Source organism: Lepus europaeus, chromosome 3, assembly GCF_033115175.1.
Source record: "Lepus europaeus isolate LE1 chromosome 3, mLepTim1.pri, whole genome shotgun sequence".
Taxonomy (NCBI): Eukaryota; Metazoa; Chordata; class Mammalia; order Lagomorpha; family Leporidae; genus Lepus; species Lepus europaeus.
This window is the reverse complement of record NC_084829.1, coordinates 151739769-151764434: the sequence shown is the minus strand read 5'-3', so window position 1 is coordinate 151764434 and position 24666 is coordinate 151739769. Positions and strand designations below refer to the sequence as shown.

At 41.8% G+C, this 24666-nt stretch overlaps 1 protein-coding gene across 1 annotated transcript in view; it reads right to left on the bottom strand.

The window, feature by feature from the left end:
- Positions 1–11742, bottom strand: part of PLEKHG1 (pleckstrin homology and RhoGEF domain containing G1) — a 168566-nt gene extending 156824 nt beyond the window's left edge. The window contains exon 1 of the mRNA XM_062186924.1: positions 11693–11742. The gene's annotated coding sequence lies outside the window, so the exon portion shown is untranslated. The remainder of the gene's footprint in view (positions 1–11692) is intronic.
- Between the last annotated feature and the right edge of the window lie 12924 nt (positions 11743–24666).

Sequence of the window (24666 nt, the reverse complement as noted above, 5' to 3'; positions counted from 1 at the left end):
CTGTTCGCACATGAGACTCCCGTTCCCCTCTACCGAGGTGCCACAAAGTAACTTGAGGAATGTTGTCTAACGATGAAAAGTCTGCAGAGATGAGCTCCAGGGGTTGACAATTTATATTCAGAACGAGGGTTTTAATTGGAAGGTAAAAAAGGGATGATAAGTAAGGACAAATGGCAGAGCTCACCCGGCACTGATTTTCCACTTCTCTACCCTCAGAGACGTGTTTTGATGGGGTAGCCACCTCATCCCTTCTACACGCTGCCATAGGGTACAGGTGCAGGCGACCCTGTCCCTGGCTCTCCAGCTGGGTCCTGTCACTGCTTGGCATTCTCTGAGCTGTTATTGCTCTCATGATGTAAGCACCCTCATCAGATGTGGAGCTTGTAAATACAGAGCACTGACTCTATTTAGCTGGGCAGAAGGTTTGGCTCTTTTCCCCCGTGCATGTAGACAATGGAATTGTTACTGCATGTGTGTGTAACAGCCAGCCAGTGGCCATTTAGTGGCACCTACCCAAGGAGCAGGGCAGAAAGATGGGAAGAAAGTGAGGCTTTAGGGATGTTGCTGGGTCACTGAATCAACATGTCGTCGAGGCTGCTCTCCCTCCACAGTGGTCTGGTGACTTCCTTGTATTATACCAAGTTTGAGTGAGAGTCAGTACTCCAATGGAAAGTGTGCTTCTGATTAAGTACCAGAGAGAGTTCGAAATCTTGCAATGGGGGAGATAAAAGATATAATTGATGTGAATGTGCTTTGAATATTAGGATAGAGTGTCTTAGGTGTCTCTAATTCTTTCTTCCTGAACATACACTAGTCTACTAAAATAAAATGCATTAATTTGTCAGTCTTCAAGATACAGAGTGCGGGCCATTTGCTCTCAGTGGTTCACGTGTAAGTCACATTTTGTTGAATCAAGAGACTCCACTATTCAGCCCATTTACTGAGCACATCCATCTCTTGGTATCCACTGGGACTTAATTCTCAGATTGCCCTCAGATGCCAAACTCCAAGGATGCTCAAGTCTCATGTAAAACAGTACAGTATTTGCATAGAACCTACAGATTCCTGCTTCCAATCATTCCTAGATTACTTATCATACACAGTACAGTGTATAAATACTCTGCAAGTGGTTTTTACACTACATTGTTTATGGAATAATACCAAAATAAAAAAAAACCTGTATATATTCGGTACAGAGATAATTTTTTAAAAGATTATTTATTTGTTTGAAAGGCAGAATTACAGAGAGAAACAGAGGAACAGGGAGGGAGAGAGAGAGAGAGAGAGAGATCTTCCATCCACTGCTTCATGCCAAAAATGGCCAGGACTGGATCAGGCTGATGCCAGGATCCAGGAGCTTAATCTGGGTTTCCCACATGGGTTCAGGGGCACCATTGCTTTCCCAGGTACATTAGCAGGGAAATGGAAGTGAAATAGCCAGGACTCAAACAAGTGCTCATGTGGGATACTGTCACTGCGAGCAGCAGCTTAACCCTCCACATCACAATGTCAGTCCCTACTTGCCTAATTTTTAAAAAATATTTTTGCCTGGCAGTTGATTGAATCTGTAGATATGGACCCCGAGGGTACAGAGGGCCAACTGTATACAAAAATTAGCAAAACCACTTATTTGCCTTTAAGGCTAAAAGCTGATGGGCTTGGGGATAGGATTAATTTTCTCTTTATGTAAATTCAAACATTTGATGTTTAAAATCAACTCCCAAAGCATGGGTGATTTGTCTAATTATGATTCTGAATGAACTTCTGAGAAGTTGTTGGAAAAAATTAAAAGAAAACCTTTTCTTGGCCGTCTTTCAAGAGGGTCAGAAGAGCAATCATGGAGGAAGACAAACAAATGAATGTGTTGAACATCTCAGCACAGGTCAGCAGGCTATGTCAACGAGTCTCTTCCCAGCTGTTTTCTTTGTGCTCTAACATGACCTTGTGAGCATCATAATTATTTTCATAAGTGCTTCAAGTTTCTCAGATAGGAAAGTTCATGTTCATGAATAATCATAAAAAATGGAAAGCTTTGAAACTGCATTTGTTGGCCTAAGAGCCACATAGTTGAAGATGGTTTCTAGGTAGACGAAGCAGTTCACTGAGTTCCAAAGGAAGCAAGCCCTAACTCCCTCTTGAGAATCCAGTATTTTACAATTCTCTTCTTGCACTTGCTCAATCCTATAAGCACAGGCATAATCAATTTTAAAATGGAGCATGTCCTGGCCAGCGCCGCGGCTCACTAAGCTAATCCTCCGCCTTGCGGCGCCGGCACACCAGGTTCTAGTCCCGGTCGGGGCACCGATCCTGTCCCGGTTGCCACTCTTCCAGGCCAGCTCTCTGCTGTGGCCCGGGAGTACAGTGGAGGATGGCCCAAGTCCTTGGGCCCTGCCCTCCATGGGAGACCAGGAGAAGCACCTGGCTCCTGCCATCAGATCAGCGCGTTGCGCCGGCTGCAGTGCACTACCGCGGCGGCCATTGGAGGGTGAACCAAGAGCAAAAGGAAGACCTTTCTCTCTGTCTCTCTCTCTCACTGTCCATTCTGCCTGTCAAAAAAAAAAAAAAAAAAAAAAAAAAAAGGAGCATGTCCCAAAAGGCTCATGGTGAATGGTTATTTATTCCTATGGGGTTCTTTTTTTTGCAGTGTGTGTGGGGGGGTTATTTATTTATTTATTTGAAAGGCAGAGTTATGGAGATGCAGAGAGGGAGACAGGGAGAGAGAGAGAGAGGTCTTCCATCTGCTGGTTCACTCCCCAGATGGTTGCAACAGCCAGAGCTGTGCTGATCTGAAGCCAGGATCCAGGAGCTTCTTTCATGTTTCCCATGTGGGTGAAGGGGCCCAAGGTCTTAGGCCATTCTCTACTGCTTTCCCAGGCCACACCAGAGAGCTGGATCAGAAGTGGAGCAGCTGGGACTCTAACTAGCTTCCATATGGGATGCCAGCACTGCAGGCGGCAGCTTTACCTACTATGCCACAGCGCCAGCCCCTCCTACGGGGTTCTAATGATGGTGGGTACACACTGGGCTCCATCTAGTATCAGCCTACAGACAAAGCGAGAGACACAGGGGGCCCAAAGCAACAAGTTCACTTGCAGAGCCATGCATTCCCCAGGAGGACACCTTGCCACAGCTGGGGGATCTGGTTTCCAACTACTCATTCCCCACTTTGACCCTGAGAAGGAAGAATGCCATTCCCGTAGGAAGGGATACCTCCGAAGAACTCAGAGTACAGTTTAATTTAGCAATGCTAAGCCTGGCAGATCAAGGAGATGTCTTTCTTCCTTGGCTAAATATAATCAGTGCTCTGTATTCACAAGTTCCACATCTGTGGGTTTAACCAACCGTGCATTGCAATATCCAGAAAAACATTGAATCTGGAAAATATTAAGAAAAAACTGAGAATAGTCCCTACTTTAGCATTACTCCAAGGAAACAAAACATGATTGTGTGTACAGCCATGTTCCAAGATTGCCCAGAGTTTGAAAGACAGTTTTATCAGAAATATTGGATAGCAAAATTTTTTTGAGTTTTAAATTTTACTCTGCTATATTCTTCATGTTCAAAATTATGGACAAGGAAATCGGGGCTAATTATGCTAGATGGAGGCCCTAGCTGGGAACCCTCTACACTTAAAACAATCTTGGCTTATTGATTTCTTATGGATGCATCTAACATTTCTTAATTTGGGGTCAAAAATGATTGAGAATGGTTATGCAGAAGGTACAAGTCCTGTGGCATGCCTGAAACCCAGCTCTGTCTTTGAATTACTCAAGTCCATCAGAGAAGGAATGAATAAGCACTCAGGAAAGGCGACCAAGTAGGCCCCTCAAAAAGGATTTTTTAAGACCCGAAAGCAGCATCAAAAGCCCATACATCATTATTATCGCTAAATGAATTGTTCAGAGGCTAATTGATATAGTGACTTGGAGAAGGAGACGGATAAAATCAGATTGGAGTAATTTAAAAAGGAGAAAGAATTTGAACTGAGTTTAAAAGGACAGATAAGGCCAAGATAGCATTATTATTGCTGCTCCTCCCTAGCTCCATCCGACAGCCTGCCAAGGACCAAGCGCTCACTCTGGTGGGCAAGACGTACAGACTCTACTGCCCTTACTGAAACAGAGTGAGCTGATCATCACGACTTTGGCGATGAGGAAGCAAGTAATCTTCCCGTCACCTCCCAGTAAGGAGGTGAGCCCAGAGCCCACTGTCCTCCTCTTACACTGACTCCAAGGAGCAGAGAGGCTTCTCATGGCACCAAAAGCACTTGAGCAAAAACAGCTGGCCCAAGGATGGAAAGAAAAGTCCAGGAGCTTCTATAGAAAGCAACAGATCATTGGGAATTTCAGACCAGACATGAGATCCGCTGCCTCTGCACTCTGGGTGGCCCAGGAGGGCAGGCAGACCAAGCAGGAGGTTCATGAGCTCAGAAGAACCAGAGACAGAGAATGCAGCCCTAATACAGGTGCACACAGCACGGTGGGCTGTGAGCTCACACCATGGTCGTGAAAAGGATGTTGGTCTTGGAGTTGCACCAGACTCTGAAAGGGCTTTATCACAAATGTGATCTTCCTCCAGAACAGGCATTCTCTATGGTACAGGAAAGGCATGCAAGGCAACAGAGCCTAGGCTTCTCAAAGCACTGCGACAGGGATGGCTGGGACCTGGCATGCAAGGAAGGGTGGTGTTGGCTGCGGCTTGGTCAACACGACTGCAGGCTTTGGTTATGTAAATCTGATACATTATTGTGTTTTACCAATGTCTGAAGCTTGGGGGTTCTGATCCTGTGCTCATATAAGTTTTTCAAATATTACAACTAATTGTCTGTTCCAGGTACTGGAACCATTATCTACAGCTGGCACCACCAAGGGCATCTGGTTCTTTTGACATTTTAGGTGACCTTTCCATGACTATTAGAATGGACCCTGAGAAAGCCCCGGGTAGGAGGGTCCATCCGAGTTCATCATCAGCTGCAAGTGTTAAAAACATGAACCCTTCAGTAATCTTCACGACCCAAATTGTACAGGGGAAGATCTGGTTTCCAAAATGGCACAATTACCTTGCGCTTAGCTGTATGCCAAGTGGATAATTGTACTGAAGACAGTTTTGTAAAGCATATTAAGAGAAAACTGATGGAATAAAAGGAAAAAACTGGCAATTCACCCATACCATAAGCTCAAAACAGCTCTCTCAGAAAAAGGTCAAGGAGAGAAGCAAGGATACAGACTATGTGAATAGTAAGTAGTGCTTTTGATATAATTGATAACTTCGGACCTGACCAACATGAAATATGCATTAGTTTCAGACTTGGCAGTTCACAAAGGAGTAACTTAGACATTTAGCACATTTCAGGTGCTCACCGTTCTAGTTCCTTTGGGACTACATTTCTGACTTCTTTGATCACACACTGCTTCACGTAAAGATTCCGTGCAGGTGTTTCCTCTTCTTTGACTCCTATTATGAACTCTTCAAGGGGAACAGCCTTGCCTTCTTGCCTTTGCATCCCTCACATACTTAGCTCAGTGCTTTGTACCAAGTCAGAATTCAGCAACATCCCCAAACAGGCCACTTACAATGATGCTTTAACAACAACTTAGGCGTCCAATAATGTAGCAGTGCATAAAAAGTCCATCAGGAGCCATCAAACGTTATTACACTGGAGGTAGCTTACTAGCAAAAGGTCTAGGGAAACTTTCCTCCATGCTATTAGCTGAGATGACTAAGCGTCATTTTTCTCTGATGCTGGAGCCAGTGGCTTTGCTAACGACTTCAAGATGCTCCCCAAGACGTAGACACAGAACAGCGAGGTCAGTCTGAGGGTAGAGCAACAAGGGAGGGACCTTGGAACCAGCGGTGCAAGGGCTGGCTCCATGACTGGTTACACAGACAAGTGCATGGAGCTGTTGCAGAGAGCTTTATCCTCCAAATGTTCTTTCTCCTGGCTCATCCAACAAGGAAAGGTCTCTCTTTTCGCTTCAATTCATCCACATTTCTTCCTCTAGCCCAAGTCTGTGTTTGTGCTGCCCACTTCTCTTTCCCACATTTGACCCAAACTTTGCATTTACAAACTATCTGCCATAGAACCAAAGAGAAACAGGTTAAAGAACTGGAAGGTGGAATGGGAATGGGTGATGGGGGGAGGGGGTATTCCATACATAAATACATTTGGAAAACCCTGCCTACAGCGCCTGCTTACTGAACTGTGCAGGTCAGAGTGGTTCAGTAATGACTGCATAAAAAGAAACTGATTAATCCTGCTGAAATCCCAAACTCACCTGACTGTGAAGCACCCTCCTCCCCACCCCACCACGTTTTTGACAGTCACGGATTACCACAAATTCACAAAACTGAGGATGCACTACCCCAAGAATCTCCTAATTCTCACTGCCCATGACAAGAACCATGGCTTGTTTGAAAGGTCATCCCACCGTGAGAGAACAGGACTAACAAATATAATAACTAGCCACAACTTTAAGGCTCCATTTAACACTTAGATCATTTCTCTTGCAAGAATAGAGACCCCTTAGGTCCTTCCCCAGCTATAACAAAGGGTAACAAATAAGGAAGTCTCCCCCCAAGAACAGGTATCCAGTCTCCATGGCAGCTTAACTGTGCAAACTTCTAGGAGACGTTTTTTGTTTTTGGAAGGAAAGATATGTCCGAAGTTTAGGTAGAGTCAAATCTGCACATCTCTCTGAATGTCATCATTTTGGGATGAGTTTTTACAACTACTATAGTTTATATGGCACTTATAATTTCTGTCTGTTAATTTATTATTGCTTTATAAGAATTTATTTTGAGAAGTAGGGTTATAGACAGAGAGAGGGAGAAAGAGAGAAACCGTCCATCTGCTTGTTTACTTCCCAAATGGCTGCAACGGGCCAGAGCTGGGCCCATTTGAAACCAGGAGCCAGGAGCTTCTTCCGGGTCTCCCAAGCAGGTGCAGGAGCCCAGGTACTTGAGCTATCTTCCACTGCTTTCCCAGGCCATAGTAGAGAGCTGGATAGGAAGAGCAGCAGCCAGGACTCAAACTGGTGCCCATATAGGATGCTGGCGCCCAAGGCAGAGGCTTAGCCTTCTATGGCACAGCACCAGTCCTTAATCTTTATTTATTTAAAAAGATCACTGTCACAACACTACCATATTAAGTGATAACCAGGGGTTTTGCAATGGAAGGGAAGCATGTCAATGACTTCTGAAAGATTGCGTGCTGCCTTCAAGTCTCTGTCCCCCAGCCCCCTGCCAAGAACTCTGCTGGATGGTGATATTATTAGCAATGTCTGGCTCAATACAACAAGTTACTTATTTCACAACATGACTCACTAATGCTATGGCCACTGATAATTCTTCTTCTATTTGCTGCCTTCCAACAAATCTTTGAGCACTGAGAAAAGACACTTACCGGGCCCTGTGACCCAGCATCAAGGTCACCTGTACGGCAAGTGAAGAGATGGACAATGTCAATTCCTTCCCTGAGTGTGTGTGAGTCTTAGGGGCAGAAAGCTACAGTATTCCAATTCCAGGAAGCCTTCAGCTTCGAGTCTATACATTTCAGAGATCCACAAAAGCAGTTCCTGACAAGAGACAGGTTTTCTGTGTGGTCCTAACTGTGATCAGGAGGAAGAAACAGGAGAGTGATGCTCACCTCTGGGAGAAGAGCCACAGGGGAGGGCTGCAGGCACCGTGGATCACAATGCACAGCTGTGCTACCAGACGGCAAACTCCAGGAGGAAAACACAGCATTCCCCAATCCTCACATCCTGACCAAGGAGCACACCACCCCCTGCGACCCACGGCAGAGTGCCTGGGTTTGATGGCTGCCTTCGGCTCCTGAGTGTCACTTCCTGAGTGCGCAGACCCTGGCAGGCAGCAGTGATGGTCAAAGTGGCTGGGTTCCTGCCACCCACGGGGAAGACTGGATTGAGTTCCTGGCTCCTGGCTTCCGCCCTGCCCAGCCCCGGCTGATGCAGTCACTTAGGGAATGAATCAAAAAATAGAAACTCTCTCTCTCTCTCTCTCTCTCTCTCTCACTGTCTCCCAAATGAATCAATTAAAAACAATTAAAGCTCCCCACTATCGTGTTACCCCACTCCATAGTGTATGGGGCTCAGAAAATGTTAGCATAATCAGTAAACGTGAGGGTGCCCTCTGGCCCAGTGGCTGGCATGTGCCTTAGACCCTTAATTGTCATCTCTGTGTCCTCAGGCAGCCCTATGCTATGCATTGCAAGCAGATGGCACCCTCCAAAAAACATCTGGATTGGCAAAATCCTGGACAAGAGAGTACAGAAGATAAAATGTCAGAATGGTTTTATTGAGAAAAAGCTTTCTGTCTGTCATCTATATATTTGCCTACATTTTATGTGGTACATGAAAAACGCAGAGTTTTGAAGCTGAACGAATGTACACACACACACACGCACACACATACCCACACAGTCATATCACCATAAATAATGTATTTCTAGTTTCCCTAAGGTCAAAAAACCCAAGTTTGTGTAAAATTGGCCCACACTTCTCTGATCTTTCAAAGGTTTCTATAAATTAGAATGAGCTAATTAAGGTCACGACTCTTTCTGTTTACATCCCTAGTCTTGGGTCCTGACCAGCTAGAGACAGGGGCATCTCCTTGCTTTCCTGGATGACTTGGATAAAGTGGTACCTGTGGTTTTTGTTTGTTTGTTTGTTTGTTTTAGAAGGCATTTATTTAATGAATATGAATTGCATAGGTACAGCTTTTAGGAATATAGCAGTTCTTCCCCCCATTCCCCCCCCTCCCACCCCCACTCCCATCCCACCTCCTACTCCCTTTCTTTCCCATCCCCTTCTTCATTAAGGTTCATTTTTAGTTATCTTTATATACAGAAGACCAACTCTATACTAAGTAAAGATTTCAACAGTTTGTACCCCCCCACACACACATACCAGGTATAAACTACAGATTGAAAGCAAGTTTTACAGTTATTTCTCATAGGACAACTCACTAAGGACAGAGGTCCTACATGGAGAGTAAGTACACAGTGACTCCTGTTATTGATTTAACAATTAACACTCTTATTTTTTACATCAGTGACCATCCGAGGCTCTTGACATGAACTGCCAAGGCTATGGAAGCCATCTGAGTCCACAAACTCCGTTGGTATTTAGACAGGGCCATATGCAAAGTGAAAATTCTCTCCTCCATTCAGAGAAAAGTACATCCTTCTTTGATGGCCCCTTCTTTCCACTGGGGTCTCACAGAGATCCTGCATGCAGAACACTTCTTGCCATTATGTCTTGGGTTTCCATGCCTGAAATGCTCTCATGGGCTTTTCAGCCAGATCCGAATGCCTTAGGGGCTGATTCTGAGGTCAGAGTGCTGTTTAGGGAGTTTGTCATTCTATGAATCTACTGTGTAGACTGCTTCCCATGTTGGAACTTTCCTTTTTAATTCTATCTATTGTTATTAACAGACACTTGGTCTTATTTATGTGATCCCTTTGGGAATCCTATCTATATGATCAATTCCACACTCAATATGATCACTTTATCACATAAGATGGAATTGGTATCACCCAGCTTAATTATGATTTGGAGTCCCATGGCAAGTTTTTAGCTTTACCCTTAGGGGTAAGTCCACAGGAATGTTTGCCGAACTGGTGCCTGTGGTTTTGTGATATCAGAGCATACTCATGTGCTATCCCCAGTGAGGCCAGCCCCTGCAAGCAGTTTCTGAGCAACTGTTGGTTGGGGACTGCTTCCTGTCAAGGAGCTGCCCGCATTTCTGCACACATGTCAAGACACTTGCCATCTGACAATTACGATGCAGCAGTCCTCTGATGTACCCCAATCACCAGCAAAGCATCTCAGAGGCACAACATGACTTTTGTCAAAGTGGAACTTCTTTAAACAAACAGTTGTGCTCCTCTTACATGTCTATCTTTTTGTACAGTAGATAGCAGAAAACAAAGAGAAACAGCCTGAGCTTAATGAGTTTACATTTGAATGGGCACCTATTTAGAAAAAGGAGTTCTGACATTTCCTATACTTTACATCAACAAGTGGCTTTCAGAAGATATTCTGTGCACCGTTTATACACTCACCGAAGCTGAAGACTAACAAAATATGTTCTCCATAACTAGATCGTGGCTTTGGAAGTAAACACAACCAGATCAGTCACAGTTATTGGAAATGCTGGATACTCAGTCATACAGATCTGCAACTACAGAAGAACTAAAATCCTAGATCCTCAGAGTAGGGAGTAGGCAGAGATGACCACTGTGCTCAGGGAACAGTGCCCCTGGGGCACTGTGGCCACTGAGGGCTCCTTCCTCCATAAACAAATACTAAAAGTTATAGGACTATTTTATAACTGCATTGGTATAAAGTATCATCTGAGTTGGGTTCAATAGTACATGTTTCTTATTATTTCCATTTTACTGTCTGTCTTGAAAAGAAATTAAATGTTCATGGGCCACTGTAAGCGCACAGACCCAGAGCCCCGTGCCTAATGGTAAGTCCACTCAGAACCACAGACTCTGGGTTTTTAAGCTACTCAGCATCCCAGTCAACAGTCAGGCCAAAAAATTCCTGGGACTTTCTGGCCAGCGATGAAGATCTGCAGGACAAAACCATTCCTTTACCACTTAACAAAACACTAATGAACTCTGACACAGCAAAATGATTTTTACTCCATTAAAGTATTATCTGCCTTTGCAAGAAGTCTGAACAAGTCAACGTATTAAATATTTATGACTCCAATGAGACATTATAATTTTGCTCATTAAAGGCAACACAATTCTAATTCATTGAGCATTTATGCTTTTAATTCTGTTTTTATTTTATTGCCTATGTAAAAAGCAAAAAAAAAATGACCTGGTTTAAAATTGAAAGTATAAAGTTCATTTATAGATAACACAATGCTCACCAGATTGGGTTTCTTCGTATATGAGATGTCTTTCAGAAAGTTTGTGAACAATGCATATTATGAAAAAAATAGTGCATGGATTTCAAAAATTTTTGCATCAAAACAAATGTCCCTTTTAATTTCACTTTCCATGATCTCCCTGGATTCCTACCACTCTAGACGGTGTTCATAGGTCACTGGGCACTGCTCAGGCCACGACAGAGAGCCTGTGATGTGGTCAGGGTAGGACACGTTAAAGTGCTCAGGGAAGGAGAGCGCAATCCCGCCTGCATCCAGCTGAAAGGCACAGGGACCCTGTTCTTCCCTTCCTTTTTGTTGTGCATGGTGGCTTTTCAAGCACCGGCACCACAGAATCAGAATCAGATTTTAAATCTTTAAGAAGAAGACGTTAAAAAGGACAGACAGAGTTTTCTGGCCAATAGAAAGCATTCACACATCATCTAAAGCATTTCAAATGTTACCTACAGGCCAGCGGGAAGACGTGACTCCCAAATGGGCCATTTACTCTTTCTGAGTCCTCGTTCGTGCAGGAAGCATGCTATTTTGAAGCATGCATTTCCTCCCAACCTTTCAGCCTCTGGTAACATTATTTGTTGTGTTGTGTTGCAAAAATAGTAAAAATTTGCAAAACAGCGTTATCAACTTTTTTTACAAAACTAATGGAATATATAATAATTTTGCCTACTAAGTATACTGATATAAAAAAGTAATAAACCTAAATTATGATTACATTAAATTTTTAACATATATTTTATACCCAACTGGCAAAAAAATGAAAGCTGCTCACTTTTATAGTTGAACTTCAGTTTTCCAATATCTTCACCTGCAGATCCCCTACGTCAGTCTTCACCTGTAGATGAAATGAAAAAATTGGTTTTTCTTACTTAACTGTTATCTTTTCAGAATTATTTTAATGGAACATGTAGGAAACATCAGGATGAATTTTACTGGACAAAAAATAAAAAGGCTGAATGTAAAAATACCAGACTTTTCCCAGGAAAAGGCCATGCCTACTCTATTGGTCTATAATAATAGACCTAAAGCCCTAAGCATAAAAATTAATTTAAAAGACAAAAAGATGTACAGCATACAGTGTCAGAAAGCTACTGATGTCTAATCATCCTTGAGTTTCCCTTTCCCTTGAAATGCTCAGAAAATTCCAAAGGCGATGGCAGCAACTCGCCAGAAGCCAGGAAGAACTTCCCGGGATGGATGAGCAGTGAACACTGAGGCCGTGAAGCGGGGAGTAGAAGCCGTGGGTGAGTTCAGCCCGTCTCCAGCATGGTGCCCTTGTTTCTGAAACCTAAGTCCTCCACAAGATGCGATCACTTTCCAAGGTATGGCCACTCTACCCCCGAGTTCCTCTCCATGACCACCATGTCCTACAACCCCGGTCAGTCTCCATCTTTCCAAGGTAGTTGGGGGCGATGCTTACACCTGGTAACATCTGGTGGTCTCCATTTTTCTGGTGTCTGTTTTTCAAAACAAAGAACCATTACACATCAGTGTTTTGGGGTTTTAAAAGAGACATGTGCCTAGGAAGTTCTTAACTAGGTATCTTCAAGGAAAAAAATTACTTGAATGAGGGATGAATCAAAATAAAAAAGTAAGAGTAAAAAAGTGATCCACAGTAGCATCGAAAGTAGGGAAAAGGGGAGCAAAGGATGAAAATCACTAATAAAAACAATGCAAGGGCCGGCACTGTGGTGTATTGGGTAAAGCCACCGCTCGCAGGTCCTGCATCCCCTATGGACACTGGTTGGAATCTCGGCTGCTCCACTTCCAATCCAGCTCTCTGCTATGGCCTGGGAAAGCAATGGAAAATTGCCCAAGCCCTTGGTTCCTGCATCTACGTAGAAGACCCAGAAGAAGCTCCTGGCTCCTGGCTTTGGATTGGCGCAGCTCTGCCCTTGCAGCCATCTGGGGAGTGAACCAGCAGATTGAAGATTCTCTCTCTCTCTCTCTCTCTGCCTCTGCCTCTCTGTAACTCTGCCTTTCAAATAAATAAATAAATCTCAAAAAAAAAAAATGCAAAGAGTACAAACTCAAAAAGCAATGCAGTTTCATTTGTGACTCTTGTGATTTTTCTAAAGTGGAGCAAAGAACTGAACTAAATGTTTAAGGTCAGTTAAGTTCCTAAACAACAATAAGTAAAATATTGGAAAGGCAGAACAAGAAAAGCAGGAATGCATGACTGAAGTATTTAAAAAGCAAAAGCTGGTGCATTACAGAATGAGATACCGCATAGACATTTTTCTGGAAGGTGTAGTCTTAACATACAACATGATAGAATTATTTGAGGACTGTATCACAGAAATGGAAAGATTAGTGAACCAATCAGCTTTGGAATCAGTTTCATTTTAATTATCAAAACTGAACCAAAAATATAAAAGCTGAGAAGCTAACATAACATATGGTTACTTCAAGGATTAGATAATTCCCAAACCATATAAGTGTGTGTATATATATATATATTTTAAATATATGTAAATATATATTTAAATCTTTCAGGATACAGAATAAATTAGTCTCTTCAATGTTGAAGTTAGCATGGGTTTGATAACCAAATCTAATAAGACAGAAATTAAGAGGCTTGTTTAACTTAGATTAAGACACACGAACCCTACATAAAATGTTAAGAAAACTGTTTCTAATATACACACCTAATACAAACAGGATTTACTCTATAAATATTATATAAGTAGATCTATTATGCTATCAGTAGGTTACAAGAGACTAACACATATTCATATCATCAAGGACACCACAATCAATGTGGAAAACTCAGCACCTATGTGTAATGATCTATCCATAACATAGAAATGGAAGGAGAAGTCAACAAGATCCAAATCCATGGGCTACATTTTTATTAAAAAGTTGGAAATAAAAGAAAAAGATGTAGGCACAGAAAGACTAACCCTGAGTGTTCTCATTTTGGTACGGAAGCTAAACAGTGGCTCTCAGAGTAAACAGTGGTTATCGGGGGCTCACAAGGTTGAAGGTAAGCGGGGGATGGAGAGAGGATGGGTAACGGTTCTGGGTGGACAGGAGGAATGACTTCTGTTCTGTGCACAGCAGGGGAACTGTGACGGGCAACATGGAATGGTGTATTTCAAAATAGCTAGTGGAGCACATTTCGACTGCTTCGAACACAAAGGAATGTTAAATATCAGAGGGGGTAGCTATGCCAATCACCCCATCAGGTCAACACACACCACATCCCTGTACTGAAATGTTGCACGATATCCCATTAGGTACAAGGTTGAAGACCAAGACAACACAGGGAAATCTTTTTCAGAAACCTATTGCAAGCAGGAAAGGTGCCATAAGATGACTCAGAAGACAAGGTGAAAAAGCAATAACCAGTCACAAACAAGTGAAAATGGAGACGGCCTGAAAATAGACACACATTCCGAAAGATGACGCTTGCAGAGGACCCATCGAGACAGTTCAGGGAGTCTTCAGGGTAGGACAATGACTTCCTCATGAGAAATCAGGAGAAGTACAAAGTACTTTTTAAAAAGACGAAAAGGCACTATCTAGTCAGGAAATTCAATATGAGGTAAACCAATGAATTTCTATTTTTGGCCATTATAGAACTAGGAGAACAGTAAAAGGGCTTTTATAATCAGTAATGTTTATTTCCAGGCGACTACTTGAGAGCCTCAGAGCCAGTTTAATAAATTCAAAATAGAATTTTTTTTAGAAGAAAACACATTAAGAATATTTTGGTTATCTGGCCTTAAGTGCAAAATCCACTAATAGGCTGTGCTCAGGGCATTAAATACAAATAGAATTCTATGTCAAAAAGAACACAAAACTTCATTATACTCTTGAAGGTTGGGGAAATTTATAAATAGCCATGGGTATTTTATTTCTGAAAAGAAAATGTAGATGGCACATCACTGAATCTTAAAGAAACCAGTCTCATTTTATTGCTTTTGGCCAAAGAACAATGATATACTTAGTTTGGAGTACAAGCAAGGTGATGTTTAAAATAAGTTATATAGGCAAAGCACAACGAATGTGAGTTTGAGTGTAAAAATAAATAAAATGTCAGGGTTGGTTTTATGGAAAGGAAACACCAGTCCAATATATCACCATATTCTTTTAGCTACAGTGTCTAAAATAAGCTTACCTTTAATTTTAGACAACAATCAGAGTAAGCAGAGAGTCTTAAAGCCATATGTCACTGACAGTAACTATAGGAGCACTTCCAGTTATTCAAGGATGACTGCTCAAAAGTTACCAATGAAAGGGACCAGCTTTGCTTTTTACAGGTAGGATAAAAGAAAAGGCCTGTTATGCTAGGTGACTACGTCAAAGTAGCTTCTAACGGTCTGAGTTGTGTGTGATTTAGACAAGGAACGATTTAACATCATGACCGATAACACTTGTACTTATGACAATGACTATGCAAATACTCAAAGCATAAACATTTTCCCTAAAACATCAACTATCTCATACGCAGGAACCCCAAAGATTTGTTCACAAACATAAACTTTATCTTTGTAATTTGAGTAAAACACATGAAATTCGAAAAAGAAATGAAGTGAGGATGGAAATCCCATTAAGAGGCCACCAGAAATCTCAGGACTCTAGATCAGTGTGTAATGGTAATAATGCCAAAGCAGAACAAATCTAGCAGTGTTCCTCCCAAAGTTTCTAGAAAGCAATTTTAAAATCAGTAACGCAGAGAGTCAAGTAGACAAAAACAAAACAAGCATTGTTGAGGAGATATAGAAGCTGATGATGTAAGTCCCCAAGAATCTCTGCTTGGATCAGTCCTGCCACTGCGCATCCCGGCCATCTTGGAGTGCTGTTCCACATCCGTCCACTCTAGTTTGTAGGTAGGTAACCTGTAACCGCACGGTAAAACCCCCTTTCTCACTTCTACCCGCCCTTCGAACTAATGCACTTCATTCACAGGCCATAAGCAGATAACAATGACTAATGTAATACAAGTTGGCTTTGACCGAGAGGGCAGAATAATATCATCTATTGTTTCAGAGACCCAGCATCCATCCATTCTCTGCTGGCAACCACATCAGCACTTTCCTCTCCCTTTCCCTACCCCCAGCCCACAAGCTGTGAATCACGTGAGGCTAAGCCACTCATTACATGACGTCTGTCTCTGAATGACTGTGATTGGTTCATGGATAGACACACAGCCTGAACCAGGCCACTCTGAGCCAATGAGAATGAATCCGATATACTTTTATTAAAAAGGAAAGAGATTATTCCCCACTTCGAATGAACACGAAGAGAAAAGGACTTAAGAGGCTAGAACAGTGGTGGTCACCCTGCCACGTGAAGCCCGAGATGAGCTAAATGGAGAAACCCTCTTCTGATAAATTCTGTGTGCTTCTGAACTAGGAACCAGGCCTATGCATGCAGCAGTGTGACTTCCTTTCTCCCATCCAGTGTTCTGCCTGTGAGATCACTCCATGCTGTTTTGTTACCTGCACAGTTCAATTGTTTGCACTTATGGTTAGTATTTCACTGGAGATTTTGTTTTATCTGAGAGTTTGTGGAAAATGGAACTAAAACGAAGTTTATGCTATGGTAAACAATTTTGAAATCCATACATGTCAGGGGCTTCAAAAAGTTCATAGAAAATACATACTGTAATAGAACTATGTGTGGATTTCAATTCTTTTGCACCAAAATAACTCATCTTTTAATTCCACTTTCAGTGACTCTTTTGAAGTCCCCTTGTATAAATATGCTCAAATGTTTGAATCTTTGTACTAGTTTTTTTTTTTTTTCTCCTTAGAAATAATGCTATACATTTCCCTCATATTCATGAGCAGGGGACTCTACCTTGTACTCACCTAACGGAAGCTGCTGGTGTGTTCATCATACGCATGTTGGATTTTACAGTTACTGTCAAATTTTTTTAAGAGTAATTACACCAACTTATACTCCACCCATAGTTTATGGGAGTTCCTTTTACTCCAGCTCTTGATACTATAAAACTTTAACTACAGTTATTCTAAGGGTGTGAAATGATACTGTGGCTTAAATTTGCATTTTCCTAATTCCAAATCAGGTTGTATTTTTTATTATTATGCTGTGGGCTATTCATGTTTCTATCCCTGTGAAAAGCTTGTTCATGTGTTTTGCTCAATTATTGAGTTGTGTTATGAATTTATTAGGGTTCACTGTACATTCTTCAATGTGTAAATCCATAGGTCTACTATGTTTTATGATTTATCTTATCTTTCTTGACAAATGAGTGCTCTCAAATATGATATGCATATATCTCCTGATGAATGATGAATAGTTATTTTTGTGCCTTAAGAAATTCTTTCCCTATCCCAAGGACAAGAAGATATTCTTCTGTATTTATTTTAAGAGCTTTTAATTGTGGCATTTCACATTTACGTTCTTGATCCACTTGAAATTGATTACTGTATGGTGTGAGACAGGGATCCATTTTCACTTTTTTCCATATGGCTAACACTTAGTCAAGTATTATTTTACTCTTTCCACTGATTTGCAATTCAGCTGTTATCTATAATAAGGTTTGTAAATAAATGTGAGCTTGTCTACAATTGCTTATCCCTATTACCAAAATCATACTTCCCAAATCACTATGACATAATAATATAAAGAATATTGCTACATATTTCTATCTGTTTCTTTTTCAGGATTGCTTTATCTACTTATGGATCTTTGTTCTACTATTACAAATTTTAGAATCCACTTAAGTTCAACCAAACACATGTTGGATTTAATTGGGATTGCATTAAACATACATAGTTGGGAAAATTGACTTCTGTGCAGTAAAGAGATGAGCTGTGAACATGTTGTACTCTCTTAATTTACTTAGGCCTTTAAAAACATCTTCTGATAAAAATTTACTTTATTCCACTTTCAACACAGAAGTCTTGCAAATCTCTCATCAAATATATTTCTAGGGGTCTCACTTTTGTTGTTACCGGAGAAGGCACTTTTTTTAAAAAAAAGATTTATTTACTCATTTGAGATAGAGAGTTACAGACAGAGAGAGGGAGAGATAAGAGAGAGAGGGAGAGAGAGGGAGAGAGAGGGAGAGGGAGAGAGAGGGAGAGAGAGATCTTTCATCCACTGGTTCACTCCCCAAATGGCCATAACAGCTGGAGCTGGGCCAATCCAAAGCCAGGAACCAAAAGTTTCCTCAGGGTCTACCATGTTGGTATTGGGGCCCTGGCACTTGGGCCATCCTCCTCTGCTTTCCAGGTGCATTAGCAGGGAGCTGGATCAGAAGTGAAGCAGCCAGGACTCGAACCAGCACCTATATGGGATGCCAGCATGACAGGCGGCCACTTTACCTGCTACGCTACAGTGCTGGCCCGAGAAGGTACTTTTTAAAAATAGTATCCTGTTTTTTTCTAGAAAGGCTATTATTAAATAAAAAAAAATTTTTGGTAAATATATCCACAGGTAACAAAAATAAGAGTATAAAGACTAGTCTTCCTAGCTCATTTTTGTCAAGTTTGTTGATTTTGTCAGTTCTTTCATAGAATCAAATTCTGATTCTACGATGCTAAATACACATGGGATTTCTCAGATTTAAGCAAGAAACCCATCAGCTACAGAATTCACAATAGAAACTGGCTGGCCAAGGTGGAAGGAAGGGGATGAAAATTAAAATGATCAAACATTTTAGAATAAGAATGTCAATTTAACAATCACTTGAAATTTCCATTCATTCAAAAAATTATGAAATGTTTTAGAACTGGTTTTCATTAATCCATTCAACAAGTATTTAGAATTTATTATGAACATAGACATATATCTATTTTCTTCTTTTTAAGATTTATTTATTTGAAAGTGTGAATAACACAGAGAGAGGAGAGGTAGAGAGAGAGAAAGAGAGAGGGGTCTTCCATCTGATGGTTCACTCCCCAATAGGCCTCAAAAGCCAGAGCTGTGCCAATCTGAAGCCAGGAGCCAGGAGCTTCTTCCTGGTCTCCCACGCGGGCGTAGGAGTCCAAGGACTCAGGTCATCCTCTACTGCTTTCCCAGGCCATACCAGAGAGCTAGATCAGGAAGTGGAGCAGCAGGGACTCGAACCAGTGCCCACATGTGATGCTAGCAATGGAGGCAGCAGCTCTACCTGCTACACCACATTGCTGGCCCTGACATACATCTATTTTCATAGAGACCACCAAAGACAGACACATCGTAGCTTTGCCTGCAAACTCAAGTCAATTTTAAGTTGGTTCTTTATTAACTCTAACTGGTCATGCCTACTTTTGAAAGAAACTCAGCAGATCGCAACCACTAATGAAAAAGCAAAACAACAAAATAATGAGATGAAAAGAACACTTAGATTTTGGAAGCAGAAACTATGGAGAAAGGGTATGAATCTTGCAATAGTTATAGTTGTTGGTCTCCCAGACAATACATGTACTAATTTTATCTACAATTTGAATTATATAGGGACTGCCTGATGTGTGCCATGCACTATGCTAGGTCCCGGGAATTACTGTATGAGAAAAGTATGGAATCTCCATGGAATATATATCATCTGACAAAATGCACTGTTCTTGGAAAAACTAAAAATACCAACCAGTTTTAAATAAATTTAAATAGAATTTAAATAAATTTAAAAATTATTTATTTTAAATAAAGTTTATATTTGGGTTTTTATGGATATATTTAGAAAAGACTTGTCAAAATGCAAGCTCTACTCACTGAATCCAGACGTTATATACAAAGTTTGCATGTCTCATCAGGCATTGTGTACTCATATAAGTTATGAAATGAGTTGAACTTTTAAGACAACTTCAGCTTCTGGTTTGCATCAGTTCCTGGATTCTACAGGATCATACACTCACACTAGTAGGATTGACTGAGGTTCTCTATACATTATTAGGACGTATTACTCTGATACCAGGTGCTTCCCAAATCTGGGTTATATTTCACTGTGAATCGACCGTGAATTTTTTTTTTTTTTTTTTTTTACAGTCAGAGTGGACAGTGAGAGAGACAGAGAGAAAGGTCTTCCTTTTTGCCGGTGGTTCACCCTCCAATGGCCGCCGCGGCTGGCGCACCGCGCTGATCCGATGGCAGGAGCCAGGTGCTTCTCCTGGTCTCCCATGGGGTGCAGGGCCCAAGCACTTGGGCCATCCTCCACTGCACTCCCTGGCCACAGCAGAGAGCTGGCCTGGAAGAGGGGCAACTGGGACAGGATCGGTGCCCCGACCGGGACTAGAACCCAGTGTGCCGGTGCCGCAAGGCGGAGGATTAGCCTAGTGAGTCGCGGCGCCAGCCGTCGACCGTGAGTTTTTATAAAAGGAAACCAAGGACTCTGTACATTAGGTTTTGATGGCCCAGACCTTGGATTTCGCTGCTTCCTGTGCATTTTAAAAAGACTAACCGTTGGCATAACTCCCTGACAAAGGATGGATGATTCTAATCCTTCATCAGAGATCAGGTGTTCCAACAGATGAGCCCTTCCTCCTGTTCCCCTACTTGTCCTTTTTCATGGTGTTTTTTTTTTTTTTGACAGGCAGAGTGGACAGTGAGAGAAAGAGAGACAGAGAGAAAGGTCTTCCTTTTCCGTTGGTTCACCCTCCAATGGCTGCCGCGGCTGGCGCACTGCGCTGATCCGAAGCCAGGAGCCAGGTGCTTCTCCTGGTCTCCCATGCAGGTGCAGAGCCCTAGGACTTGGGCCATCATCTACTGCCCTCCTGGGCCACAGCAGAGAGCTGGACTGGAAGAGGAGCAACTGGGACAGAATCCGGCGCCCCCACCGGGACTAGAACCCGGGGTGCTGGTGCCGCAGGTGGAGGATTAGCCTGTTGAGCTGCGGTGCCGGCCTCACGTTTTCAGCAAAGAGGCCTTCTAGGTAAGAAAAACTGGTCAAATAGAGCTGGAAATTCCAACTCCATTTACCTTTATTTTTCAATGACCGAGGGGACTCTGGGAAAAATGTGCAGTGGGGAATGTTTCTGGAAAGAGTGAGCTTCAGTTGGGTGGATTCACTATTGCAAGTGCCACCGCAGGCACTGGGATACACAGCAAACAGTGAGCTACTTCCTGAGCCATCAGGTGTTTTAAGGGATAGCAGTAAACAGGCTGGACAGGAGTGCTATTACAAGTGCTATTACATACTTATCAACACTTGCCCAACTTCAGTTTCCTATCACTCAAGCCACTGGGCTACTACTAATCTATCTCAGATGCATCTCACACTTTAGCACCAACTCTGTACCAGTGCAGATGCTACGGACCCAGAGTGCTCAGGACAGGTGCAGTCCCTGGCCTCCTGGAACTTCCTGCCATCATGGATCTGGCTAGAGACAATGCTCAGAGGCAGCGGCAATTACATACCTTGCTTTTGAAAGTATAGAATAATACTATGCTAGTGTTAAAATGTGGAGCTTGGTGGCACACCAATGGAGGAATATCTTGGGAAATGTAAGACTATCCAAAGATCAAGTGCAAACAAAAATAAGGAGAAGAAAGGTGACTATGAAAGTTAGTATGTTTTTGGCAGATTCTACATGTAATAAAATGGAGGAAGCCACAGAAATGGATGAGGGGCCGGCATGGTTGCGCAGCAGGTAAAAGCCACCGCCTGCAGTACAGGCATATAAATATGGGCACCTCGAGTCCCGGCTGCTCCACTTCCAATCCAGCTCTCTGCTATGGCCTAGGAAAGCAGCAGAAGATGGCCCAAGTCCTTGGGCCCCTGCACCCTCATGGTAGACCCAGAGGAGGCTCCTGGCTCCTGGCTTTAGATTGGCACAGCTCCAGCTTTTGTGGCCAAATGGGGAGTGAACCAGCAGATGGAAGACCTCTCTCCCTCTCTCTCTCTCTCTGCCTCTCTACTCTCTCTGTGTAACTCTCACTTTCAAATAAATAAATCAATCTTAAAAAAATAAAAGAAATGGATGAATATTCCTTAAGGAGAAAAATTTTAGAAATACCTCCTTTTATGGACTAGCATTCCAGGGGTTCTTTCAATCTGGATCAATAACTTTATGCAACTCAGAATGCATTAACAAGCCGTGAAAAATTGCACCACAGTGAAATTCTCTTAAAATGAATAGCATTTCAATGGCTGTGGTCATAAAAGTTGAACTGTCTTGTAAGTAAAACAGAACTGATACAGGGAGACTGAGGACATCAGCTTTCTTATGCTTTTCATTTCATGAACTAATAATTTAGAAATCTGAATCTTTTAGGGGGTACTTGAAGTTTGTGGAAAATGGAATTAAAAGTTTGGGTACATTTTTTGAAATATATAGTTTTTTTCAGATTGTGCATTTTCCATAAACTATTTGAAGATCCCTTGCATGCATGGATTTTCAAAACTTTTACAACAAAATAAACTTACTTTTTAATTGCATTTCCACAACTTTTTGAAGCGCCATAATTTTCACTTACCTATTTAGTGGTCGGATATAAACTTTTTTTTTTTTTCTGAAAACCAGGCTTCTGTAAAAACACTACTTTTATTCAGGCAACATATGGAAAAAACTGTTGCATTGCTTAAAAATGTTATATTTAGAAAGGTAATTTCCTTTCACTGATGGCTTTTTTTTTTCCATCTTTCCCCATCAGTCAAGAAAAACAGGCTTTGACATATGAGTTTTTTAAAAATGAACTAGCAAATGTTTCACAGAGTTTTATTTAACATCCATCTTGAGGCATTTTCAATGAACTTTCTGGTTCGGGGCGGGGGGGGCGGGGATGAGGCATGAATTGGGAGGGCTGACTTCCAACAAGACATTTTAGAGTCACAGCTCAGCAACGATTTATTCACCTACACGTTCCTTGGCGGTGCAGCCACCAGTACTTCCTGGAAATCTTTGGTTTGTTAATGTGGACTATTTTTACTCCTAAAAGGAGGGAAAATGTTAAAATTGAATAATGTAACCCCTGAGGGAAGCAGGAGGGTGATAACAGACATATGCCAAGACAGCTTGTCACTTTCAATCTGTCCTTGAGAAAACTTTTTCTTTCTATTAAACTTTCCATTAGCATATCTAGTATGTATTACAGTTATTTTACTGATCTTAAAAAAGGTTCAAAATTTAATGCGATTATCATTTCAAAACTACCTCGGGGAGTCTGAGCTTCATAGAGCATCTCTGTGGCTACTGCTGCTGGTTTCCTTCTCAGCAAACCGCTGGGATGTTCTATCTGGCCGGTTCAGAGCCTTAAGTGGTGCTGACTTATTTTAGGATAAACTTTCCTTAGACTACGTATGTGTGGTTTCTAGTTTCTGACTCCAGAGCCAAGTCATAGTTGCGCACCGATTCTGCTTCTGTGCATATTTAGCAGAGATATTTGAGCGTAGAAAAGCGAACACAGTCCGTAATAACATGGAGATTTGGTCATTCAATAGCAGTGCTAAACCCACATTAAAGGACAGGACTCTCACTGAGCCTAGAAATACTGGGAAAATACACTGCCACGGGTTTCATTATGGAACTGAAACATAGCACCTACTAAAAAACTGAAATAGAGACTCTACCACCATAAAATCAGTATATTTATATGCACTTTCTGATTTAACTACTCAGCAACTATGGGTACCAGTTGAGTATCTGTACCATCTGTTAGGCCCCATGAGATCCCGTTTCTTTGTTCATCATTGCCTGTCCAATGCCCAGCTCATGACAGTCGCTCATAAATAACTCACATGAAAAACTGAGTGAAACGCACTCACTGGATTCAGTGGCATGAAATCACTACTGACGTGAACAGTCCAGGCTGATGAGTGAACCATGTATCCTGCACAAGGCCTGGAAGAAGGCAAGTAGAAATAGCTAAAGGAAGAGGTTTTCTAAGCCAGGTTTTAAGTGGGAGAGTCCAGATGTGTAAATGTTGACATGCACAGTTCTTTGGGAGAAGGAATTGAAAATACAAGGGCACTTCAAAACGTTCATGGAGAGTTAGAATGAAAAGATAAGTTTATTTTAGTGCAAAATTTTTTAAAAATCTAGACATAGATTTTTTATAATATTCATTTTCCATGAACTTTTTGGAACTTCCTATATGCATGGATTTCAAACTTTTTTGCTGCCAAAATAAATTTACCTTTTCATTCCAATTTTCATGGATCTTTTGAAATACCCTTGAAGTAGAAAATAATCAAGCGTCCACAAAAAGAGAGGAGGTGATAGATACAGGGCCAAGGGCCCAGTGTGAACTGCGAAGGAGGCACTTTTGATGCTACAACAAAAGGAAGGAAGACATTAGTTACCAGCACATTCGATGGCAGCCCAGGGACCAGCGTGCTGTCCAGAGACTTCTGTTTGAGAAGTCACAAGATCATCTTCTGAATATCATGGGCAAGAATGTGTGTTTGGGAAGAGGAGGGAAAATGAGAATTAAATCATTTTGAAGAACAATCATAAGATGACTAAAAATAAAAAGTAGTAAGCCTGTCCATACCACACTCTGTCAACAGGTGAAAGATCCTACAAGTGGGATGCTGGCCTGGGAACGTACTTGGTACATAACAGGGAGGACCAACAGGTCAGCAACACAGAAAAGCTTTAGCTTTGGGATCTGAACCCTGGATTCAAACCCAAGCTCTGCTACGAATGAATGAGTGAACTTGGAGGAATCACTTCACTTCTTTAAGCTGTAGGTTATGCCATTTGTAAAATGATAGAGTTGCATACGAACATTTAAGGTCATCAAACAGCTCTAAAAGGGCTAAGTTTTAGAAAATAACTAGGAGAACAATCTAATGGCAGCACTATTAACAGAGAATAAACATTTAGAATTGGCCAGCAACTGCCTTCACTG